This window comes from Perca fluviatilis, chromosome 3, assembly GCF_010015445.1.
Source record: "Perca fluviatilis chromosome 3, GENO_Pfluv_1.0, whole genome shotgun sequence".
Lineage (NCBI taxonomy): Eukaryota > Metazoa > Chordata > Actinopteri > Perciformes > Percidae > Perca > Perca fluviatilis.
This window is the reverse complement of record NC_053114.1, coordinates 5,608,637-5,630,621: the sequence shown is the minus strand read 5'-3', so window position 1 is coordinate 5,630,621 and position 21,985 is coordinate 5,608,637. Positions and strand designations below refer to the sequence as shown.

The window sequence follows — 21,985 nt, the reverse complement described above, 5'->3', positions numbered from 1 at the left end:
GTGACGTGCCATTTTTGAAATTGCATCACAACTATTCTGACCAATGTTTTAGGCTTTATTCCACTAGATGTCACTGTGATGATGTTTGAATGCCTTCTATTCAAACAAAGAGAGAGAAACCTGCAAATATACCATCATTAAAGTACTGTAATACATTGACTACAGATACTGAGATGTTGGAAACAAATATATTATCACTCAAGTTTTGAGCAAAACTGTCACGTCTGCATCATTCCAGTCCAAGTGAGGTCTTTCTGGGTCTGTATGAATAAAGCCTTTCATTGTAAAATGAAAATTGGGTCCTATGTCCTAAGTGCATTACAATTCAAAGAATGGCATAGTCTGGCTTTTATTCTTAAATTAAAAACGTGCCGTTGTGTTAAGATTTGTTCTTAGCTCCCCAGTTATTGCAGAGAGCTCCAGAGGTCTATTAGTAAGGATCAGCGGACCCAGCGGCTAGACATTCTTTATTTTTGTAATGTATAAGTTGATAAAAGATACAAAGTTTGTCCAATTTATACATGGACTGTCAATGCAGACAAGAAAAAAAAAAGCTTTAACTCTAGAAAGAAAAATGGAAGATCCTCTTTCTTTTACAGGTTTTTACGATTGCTATGACCATTTTTTTTTTTTCTATATTTTTAACAACTTTCCTTAACTCATAACACAATTAGCACATCTGTCTGTGTAGGCTATACAATTAACACATTTCTTGTTGCTTTGACACAAAATGCATACAGTTAACACATTTAAAATGCTTGAACTTCTTTTACGAACGACCTCAACCGAGACCAAAACAATTTACTGCCAAATTCACAAACTCTTTCACACGGTAAGTCAGAACAGATAACGTCATGTTCTAAACCTAACTCAAAGGCTACAGTCAAAGTGAACAGCTGTTCACAAATAAACACAAATACATCCCCTGCATTTTACGGTATTCCATTGCTACTCAGAAACAGCTGATTGAAGCTATGCAAATAGATCGATCACAGCTGATTCCCATCTAGGAAGCCCTGCTGAGGTGCTTTTAATCGTATGACCATATGTTACAGTAGTACATACAGTACAGTATGTAAAAAAATAAATAAAAAAGAGGACCTATTTGGGCTGATTTTGTGTGGAAAAGGAACAATAAGGAACACAAAGAAAGTAAGAAAAATTCCTGCACGAGGGAGAGGAAGACGAGTAGGCTACCAGGACAATTCTGTCTCTGTTTTCTTTTTTCATAAACCGTACATTCTATAAATCTACTCTGAGATGGGTCATTCATTTGTTGTATTGAATTTCTGCAGCAAAAGAAACAAAATGCATGCATAAATACTAAACCCAACAAAATAAAAATGTAGAGAGGCTTCAAGAGAAATGGCAATCAATACAATATGCTATTGTCTATTGTATAAGGACAGACCTGACACATATAAAATAATGCAATTTCTGTAATTCCATGTGATGTTAGTGTTTTGTATGACATTATGCTATGATTGACTAAATGTTCCTGTTGGGAGAAAACACGTGTTAGTGTTTTTGGAAGAATTATTTTATTTTCATTGCATTGTTTTGGTAGACATAGTGCATTGTGTTAATGAATTATTGTAGTTTGGAAATTAGTGTTAGAGTTTAGTTTTTAATGTGTGATTTTGAACATGAAATTAACTGTTTTGCCAATTGTGTGTTGTAGGTATGTTGGTGCCTTAAGAGTTTAGGAATGTAAAGTATTGAAAATAATTGAAATAATTGTCATAGCGATCGTAAAAAAACTGTATAACCATTGTTTTGTGTGCAGAAACCTTAATATTTTAAAGTAACTAGTAACTAAAGCTGTCAGATGAATGTAGTGGAGTAAAAAGTACAATATTTCTCTCTGAAATGGAGCGGAGTAGAAGTAGAAAGTGGCATGAAAAGACAAGACTCAAGTAGTGGTTGGGGGGGCAGTGGTGGCCTAAAGGTTAGAGACGGTAAGCTTGTGTCGTCAGTTCAATCCCCAGACCGACAGGATAAAATCTGGGTGGGGAAAGTGAAAGAGCAGCGCTTGTCCCTCCATCATCACCACCACTGAGGTGCCCTCGAGCAAGGTTCTTAACCCCCAACCAATCCAGTGGAGCTGCTCAGTGGCCAGCAGATCAGACTCTGGTTGTACTAAGCAGTTTCCAGGTACGAACTGTGTGAACCCAAAGTACTTATGTTTGAATTCACAACATAAACCACGTGTTTAAAACTGCAGTAGGCTATGTTGAAAAGTTATGCCAAGGGGTCCTGACCAAGCGTCCGTATGAGACGAGTTGGGAACGAGAATGGATGGGACGCTGATTCGAGCGAAAACATTGAAATACATTCACGTACACGTTGAAAAAATTCTTCCTTCCAGTTTTCAGAGTGTCCAGAAGTCAGTTAATTGCAACAGGGAGGTCTAGATTTAACCCTTGTGTTGTCTTCCGTTGGACCAAGCACTTGGTCCTCCTGGGCCAAAACGAAAAAAATCCACACTTTTTCTGACGATTTTGTCCCTTTTTTTGACACTTTTGGTGCTTTTTTCAATGTTTTTGGCGCTTGTTTTGTTGCCGTTTTACACTTCTTTTCACTACCGTGTATAAACACCACTAACACCCCCTTATTACTAGTTTTACATTTATTTTTGAAATTATACCTAATCCTTGAATTAAAAAAGCAGAAATTATGAACTATTTAGACTAATATTAAAGGAAGGATAATCACAGAAGGGTATATGTCAACATTCAGTCGGGATACTGTTTCGAAATGTTTCAATTTCTTTTTCAAATGCTAGAAAATGTAACAAAACACCCCAAATTCAATGAAATTAGAGTTCCGATCTTTTGTTGTACTTGCGAAGCGTGTTGTATGGAATTATCCATGTTATTTTTGGTTAATTCAAATTAGGAAGTTAAAAAGAGACCCATATTTCTGATATAGACATTTAGACAACACAAGGGTTAACTGCCCTCCTGTTACACTACAGCTTTGTTCTTTTCCCTTGTCTCCTTTGTATTGTTTTTATTGCATGACCTGCTTTGATGCCTTTGCCATTGTCTGCACTTGCTCCAATTGTGTGCCATGTGTTATACATCTTGCTCCCTTTTGCTTAGGCCTGCTGTAATTATAAATGTAATGTAATTGATTTTATTTAAATTTTTGAACTATTGTATTTTAGGATGCCTATTGACAACTGGCAGGGGACAACAGCTGGAAATTAGCCATAGAGATTATAAAGCTGATCCTCGTACTTGTAGGGGTTGTTTTTGATCAGGATATATCCTTTAACGCCCATCTAAAACAAACCTCAAGAACAGCCTTTTTTCATCTTTGTAACATTGCCAAAATTAGGAATATCCTGTCTCAAACGACGCTGAAAAACTAGTCCATGAATTCGTTACTTCCAGGCTGGACTATTGTAATTCCCTACTGTCAGGTTGCTCAAATAAGTCCCTTAAGACTCTTCAGCTGATCCAGAATGCTGCAGCACGTGTTCTCACAAGAACTAAGAAAAGAGATCATATTTCTCCTGTATTAGCTTCTCTGCATTAACCTGACTCCGCCAGATGGATTGCTTCGCATTTGCTCAGCATATCCATCTGGGAACTTTCTGTTGGAGAACTTTTGGGAAGGGGCGAAAATACTGGTTAGCTCATTGGATGAACCATCTGTCTATCACCTATGTTATACGGGCCAAATCAACCAATCAGATCCACGAAGCGTATGAAAATACAACCACAAGCCCGCCCCTGCTGCTGCAGGAAATCATAGCTCGTTAGAGGATCGGTAAAGTCGGTAAAGGATATTTGCTGTTTGTGTAACGAGAATTTAGGAATAAAAGGCACCCTTTCAGGTTCCCGGTCCATATTCCAAAAGAAGGATCCAAGAGAAAAAAAGCATTAGCGAGCAGCTAACAGAATTAGGGCTACCGCTGGCTGAAAATACTGGTTAGCTGATTGGATAAACCATCTGTCTATGAACACCTAACCCACCTCAAAACCAACGCTGATTGGCCCGGTTGTTTGGCTAACGGCTCCAAATTTTCTCTATCTCAAGATGCCAGACTGATCTGCGAGTGGAAAACTGGAGCTCGCGAGATCAGGACGGTCTCACGAGGCTATCTCTGCATTGGCTTCCTGTAAAATCCAGGATTGAATTTAAAATCCTTCTCCTGACCTACAAAGCTCTAAATGGTCAAGCACCATCATATCTAGAAGAGCTCCTAGTACCTTATTGTCCCTCTAGAGCACTGCGCTCACAGAATGCAGAGTTACTTGTGGTACCTAGAGTCTCTAAAAGTAGAATGGGAGCCAGAGCCTTTAGTTATCAGGCTCCTCTCCTATGGAACCAGCTCCCAATCTGGGTTCGGGGGGCAGAAACTGTCACCACATTTAAGAATGAACTTAAAACTCTCCTATTTGATAAAGCTTATAGTTAGGGAGTGAGGAGTTGCAGCGTCCACCTAACTGGCCCACCTGCTTCTCTTCATAGTTGTCAGATTAATAATATAACAAAAGTAGAGGGAGGCAGGCCAGCACAGCCCGATCCGGCAGGGGAGAATTCCAAGCCCGAACAGGCTACCTCTCCTTTGACCTGTCTCTCTTAGTTACGCTGTTATAGTTTTAGACTGCCGGGGGAATTCCTTCCTTTGAAACACTGAGCTGCTCTCTCCTCTCCCTTTCTATTACCATTTGTGTGCATCCCGTCCCAGAAATGCTTGTTACTAACCCTAGCTTCTGGGGAGTTTACTCCCCAGAAGAAGTTTTTTCAACCAGCGTATTTCCTTGGAGAACGTTGGCACCAAGATCCTGGTTGCAGATGTCGCCGTGGTCCTGCTGCACTCCCTGCTGAGCTCTGCGGTGCCCTGCAGTGTCATGCTGCGTCCTGCTGAACCCTGCTGCTTCCTGCTACGTCCATCCATGCTCTGCTGGGCCACGCTACATCCTGTAACGCCCTGCAGTGTCCTGATATGACATGAACTACTATGACTACCATTTGAAGTCACTGTTCCATTATTAATGTGACTATTATCGCCACTGTTCATCACATCCCCAACCGGCACCGTCAGACACCGCCTACCAAGAGCCTGGGTCTGTCCGAGGTTTCTTCCCAAGAGGGAGTTTTTCCTCGCCACTGTCGCACTGCTTGCTCTTGAGGGAATTACTGTAATTGTTGGGGCTTTGTAAATTATAGATTGTGGTCTAGACCTACTCAATCTGTAAAGTGTCTTGAGATAACTCGTGTTATGATTTGATACTATAAATAAAATTTTATTGAATTGTACTGTACAGTTAATCAAAGTGAACTGTCCAGGACATTATTAACTACTAAACTAAACTAAACAACTTCTGGGCACAGTGAAATTATTTTACACTCACACACACATAGGTATCTTAGTGTGTGAGTGTAACATAATTTCACTGCAAAGAATTGTGATAAAAGTTAAAGTGCTGGTTGTTTTGTCCTCGGGTCAAATTTGACCCGTTTTTAAAGTTTTTTTATATCAGAAATATGGGTTTCTTAACAACCAAATTGCCCCAAAATAACTTGGATGCATGCATGTGCGTTGTATGGAACCCATAAAACATGCATCCATGTTCTTCGCAAGTAAGATTAATGATTACTTCCATTGAAATTTTAATTAATTTCATGGCATTTGAAAAGATTTTTTTTAAATGGTTTCTAAACAGCATCCTGACCAAACTTTGACATAAACCAGGCTGTGATTCACTCAGCATCCTCTGATCTTAACTATTATATTAGTCAAAATAATTCATAACATCTGCTTTTTTTCAAACAAAAAAATTAGGTATAATGTAATTTTATTAGGTTTATTGACCATGAATAAAAAAAATAGCGTTGAAAAGAGGGACAAAAACGTTTCAAAAAGCACCCAAAGCATAAAAAGCGTAAAAAAAAAGAAGTAAAAAAGTTACCCAAAATTACCCATTTTTCAATTTTGACCCTGGTAGTGACAAGTTCATGAACGACGGTGAAGACAACACAAGGGTTAACTGCTTCAAAAATTCAAAAAATCGGTAGGATCGAAATCAAACAAATATAACTTAAACCAAAGTGTCTGCTGTTTCTCGAGTGCTGTCCTTGGTTCTTATTATCAGCTCGCCCATGACCCTCAGATGGTCAACATTCATAACATCATATTATGAATGCATGAGTAATATATACAAATTTGAAAAAAAATTCTTATCTTTTTGCATATTGAGGAACTTAGTACACATACTTGATTTGTTGGCATGCTCCACATCCGTGTGGCTGGTTCAAGCAGGTTTAGCAGGTTCCCTATTGGGCAAAGTTGTGGCAGTAAACGGTTGACCGCTATTTTATGGAAATGTCTGTTTCCATTAATCGTAAATGAAATGTAGGCTACTTGAAATCCGCGACTTGGAGAGACAAATGGGAGAGGATCTTTCAACAAAAATCCTCCTCCTGAATAATCTGTCCCCCGCACTTCTGAAATCATGGCTACGCCCCTGCCCACACACACACACACACACACACAGGAGGTGAAGTGTGAAAATTGTCAACATATGTGTACGTTTTCAGGTTTCAATGTGCACTTTGTCAGTGTGTGTGTGTGTGTGTGTGTGTGTGTGTGTGTGTGTGTGCAAGTTTTCGCCCTAATCGGCCTCCCATAGAAACGGATTGGGTCACCTGACATCCCCTCCCACCGATACACTTATACACCTGTTCCCACTTTTCCTCATCAGCCCTGCAGTACAAATACCAGCCCCTTAACCCAGGGATGCAATGCTGCTTTCTGGCCTTCTGTTTCACCTTAACCTGGAGCCCTGCCTGCCTACGTCTGCCTGTAAGCATTCATTTTGGCATAACATCACTGAACTGTTCCTGTCTGCCAGCTTCGTCTGTTTTTGGGTCGAATTTCTTGAGTCGTAACAATCAATCTGTCAGACGGAAACGCAGCGTTCTCTTCAGAGTTCTGCCCCGGCAGCTTGTCTTTAACTGTTGCACTGTGAACTTCGGTTTACAGATGATGTCAAATGTATCCCATCTGGACATAAACTGCAATTATTGCGTAATTAAAACAGGAGGTCAGATCTTGTTAAGTCCTTCTGCACAGTAATTTAGTCAAATATGAAGAAACAGACAGCCTGAAAAGTGGAGCACAGCCATTCTGAAGTTATTGGAATATACTGCCCTATATGGAAGCTGTTATGTCACCAAGTAGCACAACCCAACTCAGAAACTGCTCTTGTCTTGGTATAAAATAAATCATCTGACTAAGGGTTATTTGGTGATGTGTTGCATCTTAAGGCCCGGACGCATAGAGCTGATAATCGGCCGTTTGACAGTCTGGGGAGGTCAGTGACTCGAGTCTGTTCGGTGTGTTCCGCGCCGTTGTCTGTCCGAGGGGCTGTCATCCTTAATTTGGGCTGATTTGACATGTATAATCAGCGGGGCGGGCACTGCTGCCAGTCGGACTTAAATGACCCATCTGATTGGTAGAGTGCTAACCCGGAAACAGGGAGCGGAATGAGTGTGAGTAGAGTCTCTCAAAATCGGACGAAAATCTTTTAAACTGACCTTTGTTGATCTGAAATGAAGACAGATTCAGCAATTGCACGGCCTACTTCTTGCTTAAAATGTTTTCAGAAACACGTTTCAGTGAACTCTTTTAGTACAATATGAGATCGTATTCTGAACGAGCCGCCATGACAGTCTGTCCTTGAATTTCCGGAGAAACGAGACCCACGTGACGCGTTCGTCCAATCAGCTTCCGGTTTTCATTTTTGGCCGACAATACAGATTAGCGCCACCTGCTGTTATGGAGACTTATTACGTCTCACCGCTTTGGTGTGTTCCGAGGCACTTTTTTGACCAACTCGTGAAGACTGATCAGCCCAACTGCCTTTTCTGCCGACGTTTGGCTGTCGGCTCTGTGTGTCCGGGCCTTTAGGCTACGTTCACACCGCAAGTCTTAATGCTTAATTTTGCGCTTGGCTGTTCACTTACCTTTTAAGTTTTTTTTAAAATGTGGCCTATATCAGATTCCAGTGTGAACGGTTTGTGGTTTCGAACTGACCCGCATGCGCAAAAGAACAATAACAATGACATCAGACGCAGCACGCTGTTGCACTAAAGTTAGGGAGGTTATGGAGGAAGTAAGCAGTTTAACTTTAATTTCAAAATGTTTGTGTATTGGCAGCCGTAACATTAATGAGCTGGTGCTGTGGAGGAGAAGAATGAAGAGAGAGCGACAAATTGGCTATTTTGGCCTTTTGCAGGGTTATGGCTCCCTCCATTGACTTGCTCCATCACTGTCCTCCATTTTGTAGGCCTAGTCAAGTTTTTAATTTTACGGTCTGTGTCTAGGGCTAACTCCCGCCGGCACATAATTGTGACAAATGTCGATGTAGATTGACATAAAAGTTGCATCAAATCCGCCTTGGTTGTTCACACCGCATTGAAAAAAAAATCAGACCTGGGTCTGGTCTGATTCAGGACAACATATGGAAGTGATCTAAATCTGATTTGAAAAAATCAGATCTAGCCAAGATTTGAGTGTTCACACTACTTCTGAAGAAGTCTGACCTGGTCACTTGACCCCCCCCAAAAAAAAAAATCTGATTTGGGCCACTTTTGTCTGAAGGTATTTTACAAACTACATGCTTTACATGTTAAATAGTTATATGTATGTCATTTGTGAAGTAGTAACTAAAGCTGTCCGATGAATGTAGTGGAGTAAAAAGTACAATATTTCTCTCTGAAATGAAGCGGAGTAGAAGTAGAAAGTGGCACGAAAAGAAAAGACTCAGGTAAAGTACAAGTACCTCAACATTTGTACTTCAGTAGATTAGATTCAACTTGATTGTCATTGTGCAGAGTACAAGTACAAAGACAACGAGATGCAGTTTGCGTCCAACCAGAAGTGCAAAAAAAAGCACAATGCGATATACAAAGTATAGACAGGTGGTGCATCAAGTACAGTACTTGAGTAAATGTACTTAGTTACATTCCACCACTGCCAGCAGCCTCTCTGAGGTTGTTGTTGTTGTTGTTGTTAACCAGATGTAGACTTGTTTGTCTCCAGGGTTTAGTCTCCTCCCTGCGTGTTGACGCAGCCGTCGGCGTTGTTCGCTCCGAGCGGAGTTAGAACCAGGCCAGGCGTCCCTCAGGGCCTCGGCCCCGGCCCATGTAAACAAGTTGCTACAGTGTATATCGGCACAGACACTTTGATGTCACCAGCCGACTTAGTTTCTCTTCTCTTACTCTTAAATATTTTATCGACTCGGGCTAAATCACAACAGCGGAGCGAGATCTTGGCTATTGCAGAGGTTATGACTGCTCTTTTTCCAAAAGTCAACAGGGATGAGCTTTGGTGGAATGTAACAAAGTACATTTACTCAAATATCTGTGCTTAAGTACAAATGTTGAGGTACTTTACTTGGGTCTCTTCTTTTCGTGCCAGAGAGAAATATTGTACTTTTTACTCCACTACATTCATCTGACAGCTTTAGTTACTAGTTACTTTACACATTAAGATTCTTGCACATAAAACACATGTAGTTTATAAAATACGATCTTTTATTATAAATGAAACTAGCCAACAATTTAACGGCCTACAGTCCAGCTGAAATGATGAGACCATTAAACACTGTGTGGATCGTATCCAGTTTCTAAAATGTGAGCATTTTTCTGCTTGAGTACTTTTAATACTTTGAGTACATTTTCCTGATGATACATACTTTTACTTAAGTAACATTTTCAATGCAGGACCTTTACTTGTAACGGAGTATTTATTTATTTTTTTTACAGTGTGTTCAATGTTCAAACACTTTACTTTTGTGATTGTGTAGCACAACGAGATAGTCCAGTAATTTTTTTGAACAAAAGGTAGGACAAATTGCAACAGAAGCGAACTCGGCTGATTTTGTATCCTCAATATGTCCTGAGTAAGGAAAAAAAAAAGCCCAGAAGAATCCCATTAGGGGAAAGTTGTGAAAAAGACCTAAATATAGCCTATTCATACGCCTATTAATTCTTTTTCTCACATGAATAGGGTACGATTTTTAACGTTTAGATATAACAATGAAAATGACTGAGTTGATTACCTACATCAAGACAAACAAAAAATGTATTACAAGTTTTTGGAAATTTGTTAACACGGGCAAACGGGTGCATAATCTAATTACATATAGTGCTAATTTGCATAAATGCCACAACAGATCTAAACATCAGCTTTAGCTAGGTGAAAATGTCTTGTTGAATCTTGTTGACATATAACAGTAAAAGACTTGATGTTGAGGTCTGAATGGAACCCATTTAGGCTACCCGTGAGCATTAATCACCTGTCTCAGCAAGGCGTCCCAGGACCGTCTACAACTGGTCCAGAACTCTGCTGCTAGGCCGTTGACCAGGTCCAGCAGGATGTCGCACATCACTCCTGTTTTATCCATGTTAAGTTGGCTTCCGATCAAGTTCTTGCATATAAAGCAGTGCATGGTCAGGCGCCTGTTTCTATCTCTGACCTGCTCCATCTGTACATCACTAACCGGTCACTCAGGTCTTCTAACCAGGGACTACTGGTGGTCCCACGCACTCGTTTAAAGACTAAAGGTGACCGTTCCTTTTGAGGCGGTGGCTCCGACTCTGTGGAACGCCCTTCCCATTACCTTACGTTCTGCAGTCTCTGTTGACGCTTTTAGAAAGCAGCTGAAGACACGCTTGTCTCAACTCGCTTTTGTCTCATGTTTTGTAATTTTGGGTTTTTAGTCTTTTTAATCTTCACTGGTATTGTATTTGTTTTTGCTTGTTTATTTTCTGTTTTGGATCCTACTGTATTTTAACAAATGTCTTTTGTGTGAAGCACTTTGTGACTCTGTCTGTAAAAGGTGCTGTATCAAATAAATTATTATTAATAATACATAGAGGCAGGAAGAAGTACTTTAAACCAGCCTTTTTTATTAATTATTATTGCAGATATGGGGTTTGGGGCTTTGTCACAGCCTAAGAGTGCGCTAAAAGTGATAAAATACATGTTTGATAGTACTGGATTACTTTTCCTGATGATACTTACATACTTTTGCATAAGTAACATTTTCCATGCAGGACTATTTCTTGTAGCGGAGTAATTTTTTTTTTTTTACAGTGTGGTATTAGTACTTTGACTTAAGCGAAGGATCTGAATACTTTCCTCCACCACTGGATGGATACGTTTATTTTACAGCGTTCCCAAATGGTAATCCCAGACATGGCAGCGGCACATACTGTATGAGCATCCTGCATCACTTCCAGTTGATCAGTCTGAGTTTGTGAAGGGCCAGTGATTGTTCAGGGGCCTCCAGAAACCCTGAAGTACCCTTACAGGCTGTGAGAAACACGTCTTGTGTTGAAATGCTCAGGGACTCTTGATGTACATGGCGGCTGGTCTGCCGTGCCGTTTTTTAAAATGTGTGTCTGCCTCCCTCTTGTGGCTACTCTAATTAAATGCAGGGCCACTTGCTGAACCACAGGAGCCACATGCTCTCTCTCCTCCAAGAGGCAAGTACATGTTGAGGCACTTTACTTTCCTTGAGTCTCTTCTTTTCATGCCACTTTCTCCTTCTACTCGGCTACATTTCAGAGAGAAATATTGTACTCTTTACTTCCGTACATTCATCTGACAGCTTTAGTTACTAGAATCAGAAAATGATGAAATGCCAAGTAGCACTTACGAGGAAAATGCCTTGGTTGTTGGTGCATACATAAACATTAATATGAAATACAGAAAAAATAAAACATTCAAATTTAAAGGGGAACTATGCATTTTTTTTTTTTTAGCTTTAATTTACCTTAACTGAACAGCGAAGAAATGGCCAAAACTGCATAGCGCCCCTTTAACATACACGAACATTTAACATTAAGAGGCTGCACGGAAGTGGAAATGTGTTACTTTACAAATTAAGATTTCTGCACACCAAACACATGTAGTGTATAGATACAAGGTTTTATTATTATAATTTAAACTACCCAACAATATAACGGCCTACAAGTCCAGATTAAATGATTAGACCATTAAACACACAACTGTTTGGATCCTTTCCACTTTCTAAAATGGGAGGATTTTGTTCTGCATTGAGTACTTTTACTTTTAATACTTTAAGCACATTTTCCTGATGGTACTTACATATTTTTACTTAACCCTTGTGTTTTCTTTCCGTCGACCATGAACTTGTTGTCCTTCCAATTAAAACAAATTTGACTTGGTCACTTATATGCACCACTAACACCAACTTGTGGTGTTTTAATACTACATTTTACACTTATTCTTGGAACATTGGTCAACAAACCATTTATGTGAAATTGTGCCTAACTTTTGTTGAAAGAAGCAGAAATGACTAGAGATGCACCGATTACAACTTTCTAGGCCGATTCCGATTCTCTTTGAGTTAGGCCAGCCGATACCGATTTTAGCCGATTCCGATTTCTTTTTTTTTCACACCGAATATTTATTTTCTATCTTTTCTTTAACAGAACATTTTGCACAGAACATAGAAACATTTTTGAACAGATAATGGATCACTATAAAGTAGAACTATATAAATGACTCTAAAGTGCAATGTTCGAACCATTTCCTTCTTTTCACATCCCATATCCAACTAAATAAATGGGATTTGGGTTTTTGGTGTCGTCCCTCTACGCCCTACTTTTTCCTTGCAGGTGGTTGCATATTGCAAACTTGCTATCTTTTGCACACACGCTGAAGAATTTCCAAACAGCTGACATGTTGCAGGTTAACTCACCAGGTTCCCTACACGTGCGAGAACAGCGGACACACGTCGGGAATGTTGAAAGAAAGGAAAAAGAGACCGTGCTGTGGCGTCTGTGTGTGGGTGCGTCCTTGAGAACTGTAACTCGTATAACTTCTGTTGTCAGTTAATTGTAGCGTTGACCGGCATGAAATCGGCATATGTCAGACTGACCTGCCGGTCGCCGGTCATGGCCGAGCACGCGAAAACCGGCCAATTCCGGTCACCGCCGGTCTATCGGTGCATCTCTAGAAATTACGAATTATTTTGCATTATAGTTAAGATCAGAGGATGCGAAGTGGATCATGGATGGGTATATGTCAAAGTTTAGTAAGGATACTGTTTTGAAACCATTTATATAAAAAAAAAAAAAAAAAAAGACCAAAAAAAAAGACCAAAAAAAGACTGACTTGCAGAGCAAATCTCAGATTTGCCGGAAGTTCATCAGGGCTTTCCCAGGCTACTGTAGGGAACCATCAATGTTATTTTAGGCAATATGGTTGTAAGAAACCCATATTTTGGATATAAAAAAACTTTGAAAACGGGTCAAATATGACCTGAGGACAACACAAGGGTTAAGTAACCTTTTCAATGCAGGACTTTTACTTGTAACAGAGTAGTTTTACAGTGTGGTATTAGGACGTTTACTGAAGTAAAGGATCTGGATGCTGATTCCACCACTGCTGAGAGGACACGTGGAAAGAATCTTGTATAATCGCATTGTTTTGCAGAACTGATGTATTTATTTGCATCGGAATGAGGCTGTTTATGCACAAGATTTGAGAGACCCTCTTTTTCAAAATGACTCGTGTTGGTTGATTGTATTTAACTGGCCCGTTTGTGACAGTCCTCAGTTAGCTCTCCCTCTACTGATTTACAGTATGTCCCACTGCATACAGTATTGTTCCTCAGAGGAGCACAAAATCATGTGAGTAATGTGAATGTGCTCCACGAATCCACCATTTTTACTAGAGGTGGGAAAAATAATTGATTCTTAGATGCGCCGCGATTCTCCCTAGAACGATTCGATGCTTGATTCTGATAAGTTAATAATCGATTTTTAAATGTGTTGATTTTTTTTATTTAAAAGTTACTGTCTCCAAAAGAGGATGGGTGTGCCGAAAAAAAACACAAAAATGGCCAAAAGGAAAAAATAAATACATTTTGAATATATATATATATATATATATATATATATATATATATATATATATATATATATATATATATATATATATACACATATATATATATATATATATATATATATATACCATACATACATACATACATACATACATACATACATACATACATACATACATACATAAAATAATTAGGCAAAACACATATACACTGTTTATCTACTTTATCACATTACATCTGATCACCTCATGTTTCATGTTCTAAGAAGCCAATTCTCCCCCTTTAACATGACGGAGCCTCTGACATGGAAGATTACTGGGAGAGAAGGGGACTTTCACAAGCATGTTTAAGGCGGGAGGATCATCATTATAGGCCTTTGGGCCATCGTAGGCATGCTGGCGACGTTGGAGAGCTCTGTTTCTTCATCCACGTCCATTGTAATTTGATCATGAACTTGACCAGACTCCTTCGCGTGACGTCACTTCCGGTCAGTGAATTATAGATGCGGAAGTTATTTTATCACCATTTTATCTCAAAATATCGTTTATGGCAGTTATATAGTCCTCCTGTTTTGAAAATCTAGTTGTTTATCATTAATATACACTATGCTGTATAGGGGTGTCCACCCTGCACATTGCTCTGCAGTAGTAGAAACTCATAATAAAGTTTATATCAAGCGTCACCTTTTTCCTTTTGTGTACGAGTCATGCTGGGATTAGGTTGGTATGCCAAACACACACTAGTACATCCTTTTGAAGGCTGTGGGAAGTACTTAAGTTTTACATTCAGAAGCACCCAAGAAGGAGCAATATCAAAATGATCACTCTTGTATAAAGTACTTGAAAGCAATACTGAGTGAAAGTACAAGTATCTTAGCAGAAAATGTCTTTGGTAGAAGTTAAAGTCACCTTTTTAGAATATGACTTGTTATTGTCTTAATACAGTATTAAATCTACTTAATTTTTTTAGAAATAAAAGTAAAAAAAAAAAAAGAAAACTTTGATTATGAACATTATTGTGGCTTTCTTATAGTGAGGCATAATAGTCAGGGTTTCCACACCTTCTTAAACATCTAATTCAACGTCTGACATCAACAGAGAGAGAACCTGAATTTTAATTTTTTTTTGTGAGGAAGAATCTTTCACTTTCTCAACGTATGAAAACATGTCTAAATGCGGCCACAGGTGTGTGACGTTTTCCTCATCACCGCTATCGTCGGAGGTGGGTGGGTAAAAGTACGGTAACCAGTGGAAGTACTCAGATCCTTTACTTTACCCACCTGTTGTCCTTTTTCAAAAAGTTTGTATATCAGAAATGTGGGTTTGCTTTCAACCACATTGTCAAAAATAATAACGTGGATGGTTCCGTACAACGCTCTTCACAAGTAACATGAATGATCAGTTCACTAATTTCATTGAATGTGGGTGTTTTATTACATTTTATAACATTTGAAGAAAAGAATTGATAAAAGAACGTTTAAAAAAGTGACAAAAATGTCGGAAGAAACAAGAACAAAAACGTCAAAAGCGCAGATAAAAATCGACAAAGAACTCCGGAAAAGTGACAAAACGTCAAAAAGCTTCTTACGGTTAAAATTTTAAATTTTGACCCAGAAAAACAAAAAGTAGCATGGCCGACGGGAAGACAACACAAGGGTTAAGTAAAAGTACTAATACCACACTGTAAAAATACTCTGTTACAAGTAATAGTCCTGCATTGGAAATGTTACTTAAAGGAACACGCCGACTTATTGGGAATTTAGCTTATTCACCGTAACCCCCAGAGTTAGACCATACACCAAGTCCATACATACCCTTCTCATCTCCGTGCGTGGTGTAAGGCTGTCTGACCCGCCAGCGGCATCAGCCCATCACAGATCCTGCAGGTGAATGGTTCCAGTAATCCTACTGCTCCCAATAAGTGACAAAATAACGCCAACATGTTCCTATTTACATGTTGTGATTTGTAGAGTCACATCGTGTACAAAAAACAACATAACATGAGGCACAGCCGTCTTCTAACCGTAAACAACTATATTCTCAGGCGGAAGAATATAGTACTTGGGCGGGGTGATATGCTCGCAGCAAGCTTGTCTGAGAGTATAGTTCCCGGTTTGTTTACGGTTAGAAGACGGCTGTGTCTCATGTTACGTTGTTTTTGTTACACGCGTGTAACTCTACAAATCACAACATGTAAATAGGAATTTATGTTGGCGCTATTTTCATTTACAATTGGGAGCAGTAGGCTAGTTGGAACCAGTTACCTGCAGGATCTGTGCTAGGCTAAGCTAATGCTGGAGCCGTCAGAAAGTGTTACAACACGCACGGAGATGAGAAGGGTATGTATCGACTTGTCTAACTCTGGGGGTTACGGTGAAAAAGCAAAATTCCCAATAAGTCGGCGTGTTCCTTTAAGTAAAAGTATGTAAGTGTCATCAGGAAAATGTGCTTAAAGCCCATGTTGCAAGTTAACCACCACTGTTGATTAATAGGTACATATAGCACTCAATATATGTATATCATTGTTAAAAATGTCTCCAAATAGTGTTAAAGGCCAGTTTTTGTCAGGTTTTTGTCGTTTTTGGTATTAGTGGGGTTTTTTTCCGCAATTCGCTGATGACGTCACGTTGGGGAGACGTGTATCAGCCTAGTACTAGAACTATGGTGACTGACTGGGATGAGGAAGAGGGTTTTTTACTGTCCGTGAATAGCACCAAGTTAAAGTCTTTTTTTATATCTAGTGACAGTGATCATGTCGTTAGTTCAGATAAGTACCGGTAAACTTATCTAGATCTAGAAAATACAAGGCATCATGCTAGCTATGTGCTAACTTGCCAGTCCCACCTGTGAAATCCCCCGATGGTTGTAAACACATAGATATGATTGATATCATGATTAGATATCTCACGTTTTGATGGTAGCCTACTAGCTCCAGTAACAACATATTTGCCTGGTGTTTATTTATTACTTGGACGGGGATGCTGTTCAGCTTTTCACAAGTTTAGACAGCTAGCGCTTAACGCCCCGACGGCTTAGCTAACGTTAACGCAAACAGCATTAGCCTGGCCGGCTAGGTAAATATTACAACTGGCCTTGTTTCCTATATCTGCGTCCACGTTGTCAACATAAGACTTGTGGCGTTAGTGCTCCTTTGCACCATAACTTTATTGAATAAAACGTTAAACTTCGCTCCTCACGAGATGGTTTTGTTAGTTAGTTACAAACAAAGCTAATGGCTATAGTTAGCCTGTGCGGTATGCTAAGCGGACATTAGCTAACGTTGCATAGCCAGCAAGCAGCTTCGAAGCTAACCTCGACAGCTAACACAGCCATGTGTCCATTTTTCAAAACATCACTGCAGATTGACTGCTTTTAACAGCAGAGGTTGATTGTGGGCAACATACTGTTAGCTTGCGAAACTACTGCCGATTGCCGAAGTTGCTGGCTGGCTACGTAACGTTAGCTAATCCCGCTAGCATACGCAGCGGCTAACTATAGCCAGTTAGCTTTGTGTGTAATGTTACAAAAAAACACCTATTTCGTAGGAGCGAAGCTTAATATTTCATTCAATAAAAGTATGATACAAAAGGAGCACTAACGCCACATGTCTTGTGTTGACAACATGGACGCAGCTCCGAAGGCAGTTGTAATACCGGTATTTAACTAGCATTCTAAGCTAACGCTCGTTAGCTAGCTGTTTAAACTTGTGAAAAGCCGAATAGCATCCCCGTCCAAGCTGCCTTTCACTTCCCCCCCAATATTATTATACACATAATAAAGACACATTGACTCGGTCGAGACCAGAAGCCTTATTTTGCCAGATCAGTGGCAGAAACCGTGACCGGGACAGTGAACCGAGACAGGGCTTTGGCTTTCGCCTGTCGTCTCCCCAACGTGACGTCATGCAATGCATTGTGGGGGAAAGACAAACCGCTGTAAAATAGTACCTACTTTTTCGTGTTATATTCTGTTTGTGATACCTAACAACATCAAATACATGAATACCAGTTTAAATGTTTATTACCAACAAGCAATTACCACAAATTCGTTGGAAAATTAAACTTGCAACATGGGCTTTAAAGTATTAAAAGTAAAAGTACTCAGAAAAATGCAGAAAAATCCTCCCATTGTAGAAAGTGGAAAGGATCCAACCAGTTGTGTGTTTAATGGTCTCATCATCTCAGCTGGACTTGTAGGCCGTTATATTGTCGGGTATTTTCGTTCAATAAAACATCAGATTTTATAATTACATGTGTTTTGTGTGCTAAGATCTTGATTTGTAAAGTAACTGAAGCGGTCAGATGAATGTAGTGGAGTAAAAAGTACAATATTTCTCTCTGAAATGTAGCGGAGTAGAAAGTGGCATGAAAAGAAAAGACAAGTACTTGATTAAATGTACTTAGCTACATTTCACCACTCACAGTAACAAAGGTATTTGTACTTAGTTACATTCCTACACTGAGTATTGATCCAGAGTATAGACAGATATTTGAACTTGTCATAGCAAGAGAAGCAGGTGTGTAACTAATTCCGTCGATGATGGCTCCGTTCCACTAAATGTCACAGTGAGCCATGCCAGTGGGCCTCTATGCACCAGTGTCCTGGACTGCACACTGGCACACCTAAATGGAACACTTACGGTCATTAATAGTGTTATCAGTAACACCTGTGCTTTTCCTGCTATGGCAAGTCAACGCTCGATAGTGTTTTAAGCCCCCAACGCATACCTGTCAAGTATCCCGTTTTGGCCGGGAAAGTCCCGTATTTTACCCTTCTTTCCCGCCGTCCTCCGGTATTAGTATTTTCCCGTAAATCTCCCATATTTTAACCTGCGTTATTAAAAAATAATAATACCCCGGACCCGAGCGGAGTAAAAAAAGAAAAAAAACATTCCCAATCTGAGCTCTGTCACTAGCCTCGCGATAACTGCCACCTGCAGTAGCCTACTACAGGTACTGTAGGTGGCAGTTGTCGTGAGGTTAGTGTGTGAGGTCAGATGATGAGTGACAATGCGGGGAAAAAAAAGAAGAAAAAAAACAGAGACGGATGATGGACGCTACGACAGAGACGGTGCGCTGCCAAAACTTATGAAGGCTTTACTATGCATTCCCCATAGCAATGCAAGTTGAGAAAGGATGTTTAGCATGGTACGAAAGATTGTTACAGAGAATAGGATGACGTTAGACAACAGAACTGTTTGCGCTCTACTCTCATGTAAAATTAACCGCTCTGGCCCAGCCCACAAATACGCTCCTTCCAAAACAGCCTTAAAGAATGCAAAGTCTGCAACAAATTGGTACAATAACTCACTAAAGAAAAGTTAAGTGAAATTAAAAGAAAAACTGTAAAAGAAAAGCAATATGAAATGAAAAGAAGGTGTGGAATGAAAATAAAATGTAAATGTAAAGACAAGCAATGTTATAAATTGTAAATGTTTTCAGCATTCTGCATCAAGTGGTGATTTTAGCTTTCTTGTACACCTGTCTTAAAATGTAAGGGATACTGGAGCTTGGTTGGGGTGGTGGGACTGCTCGAGGTAGGCACCGGAAAATTTCCCTTATTTTCAAATCCAAAACTTGAGAGGTATGCCCCAACGACGACTTCAAGGCACCTTAACCTAACCCTAACCCTAACCTAACCATTGCCTAATCCTAGTGCCTTCCAGGCAGCGCTGCCTGGAAGACAATGGTGGGGGCTTAAAACACCAAACACCCTAAGTCAACATGCCTGCTGCATGAAAGGCCTATTACAGTGCCTTGCGAAAGTATTCGGCCCCCTTGAACTTTTCGACCTTTTGCCACATTTCAGGCCTCAAACATAAAGATATAAAACTGTAATTTTTTGTGAAGAATCAACAACAAGTGGGACAAAATCATGAAGTGGAACGAAATTTATTGGATATTTCAAACCTTTTAAACAAATAAAAAACTGAAATATTGGGCGTGCAAAATTATTCAGCCCCCTTAAGTTAATACTTTGTAGCGCCACCTCTTTGCCCGATTACAGCTGTAAGTCGCTTGGGGTATGTCTCTATCAGTTTTGCACATCGAGAGACTGACATTTTTGCCCATTCCTCCTTGCAAAACAGCTCGAGCTCAGTGAGGTTGGATGGAGAGCGTTTGTGAACAGCAGTTTTCAGTTCTTTCCACAGATTCTCGATTGGATTCAGGTCTGGACTTTGACTTGGCCATTCTAACACCTGGATATGTTTATTTGTGAACCATTCCATTGTAGATTTTGCTTTATGTTTTGGATCATTGTCTTGTTGGAAGACAAATCTCCGTCCCAGTCTCAGGTCTTTTGCAGACTCCATCAGGTTTTCTTCCAGAATGGTCCTGTATTTGGCTCCATCCATCTTCCCATCAATTTTAACCATCTTCCCTGTCCCTGCTGAAGAAAAGCAGGCCCAAACCATGATGCTGCCACCACCATGTTTGACAGTGGGGATGGTGTGTTCAGGGTGATGAGCTGTGTTGCTTTTACGCCAAACATAACGTTTTGCATTGTTGCCAAAAAGTTCAATTTTGGTTTCATCTGACCACAGCACCTTCTTTCACATGTTTGGTGTGTCTCCCAGGTGGCTTTTGGCAAACTTTAAACCACACTTTTATGGATATCTTTAAGAAATGGCTTTCTTCTTGCCACTCTTCCATAAAGGCCAGATTTGTGCAGTATACGACTGATTGTTGTCCTATGGACAGAGTCTCCCACCTCAGCTGTAGATCTCTGCAGTTCATCCAGAGTGATCATGGGCCTCTTGGCTGCATCTCTGATCAGTCTTCTCATTGTATGAGCTGAAAGTTTAGAGGGACGGCCGGGTCTTCGTAGATTTGTAGTGGTCTGATACTCCTTCCATTTCAATATTATCGCTTGCACAGTGCTCCTTGGGATGTTTAAAGCTTGGGAAATCTTTTTGTATCCAAATCCGGCTTTAAACTTCTCCACAACAGTATCTCGGACCTGCCTGGTGTGTTCCTTGTTCTTCATGATGCTCTCTGCGCTTTACACGGACCTCTGAGACTATCACAGAGCAGGTGCATTTATACGGAGACTTGATTACACACAGCTGGATTCTATTTATCATCATTAGTCATTTAGGTCAACATTGGATCATTCAGAGATCCTCACTGAACTTCTGAGAGAGTTTGCTGCACTGAAAGTAAAGGGGCTGAATAATTTTGCACCGCCCACTTTTTCAGTTTTTTATTTGTTAAAAAGGTTTGAAATAGCCAATGAATTTCGTTCCACTTCATAATTGGGACCCACTTTGTTGTTGATTCTTCACAAAAAATTACAGTTTTATATCTTTATGTTTGAGGCCTGAAATGTGGCAAAAGGTCGAAACGTTCAAGGGGGCCGAATACTTTCGCAAGGCACTGTATATTGCATGTGTACTGAGGTATTACTCTTTTTGTGCACTACAAAGTCCTATAATCACCACCGCTAAGTGAAACACAGATTCCGTAAAACCTGGTTTTGTTTAGCTATTGAATCCATCATGCACTTTCCAGTCTTTTGTGATTCATAGTGTTTATTATAAAAAAATAAAAAAAATAAATGCAGATTTACAACAGCTGTAAATGGAACCGATAATCAGGCTTCACAGCTGTGTCCTGTAAAAAAAAAAAAAATCTGATTTGATCTGAAATGAAAAGATATCTGTCCAATGAAAAGTATCCCAACCGAAACGGGTTGGATTACCTTTTGCATTTTCATAAATTACTAAATGAATGTGTAATTATTATTGAATTAATTGTTTTATCTTGTCCGGCCATTCAAATGACCCATCCCTCGTAAAATTATACAGCTGCATTAATGTGAATTTATGAAAACCCGCCAGCATCTAATGGCACAATATTCTGACACTAGTCTATAACCGATGACGTTCAGGTGCCGCTGGCGTTCGTCGTTCGACTGGTTGTGACTGTTTTCCCAAGATGGCGCCCGCCTGTATACATGAACGGTACAGTCTGTACAGTCTTTATAAACTACCTGTTTAACTATATACCATAACTTTACCAAACATAACTGAAACAATATGAAATCAACATGTATGCATTAATTCATGTCAGTTAAAACATT

At 39.8% G+C, this 21,985-nt stretch overlaps 1 long non-coding RNA gene across 1 annotated transcript in view; it reads left to right on the top strand.

Moving 5' to 3' along the window:
• Nucleotides 1–6,742: 6,742 nt before the first annotated feature.
• Nucleotides 6,743–21,985, top strand: part of LOC120556161 — a 49,088-nt gene continuing 33,845 nt past the window's right edge. Inside the window, exon 1 of the long non-coding RNA XR_005638814.1 lies at nucleotides 6,743–6,820. This is a non-coding gene — a long non-coding RNA (uncharacterized LOC120556161). The remainder of the gene's footprint in view (nucleotides 6,821–21,985) is intronic.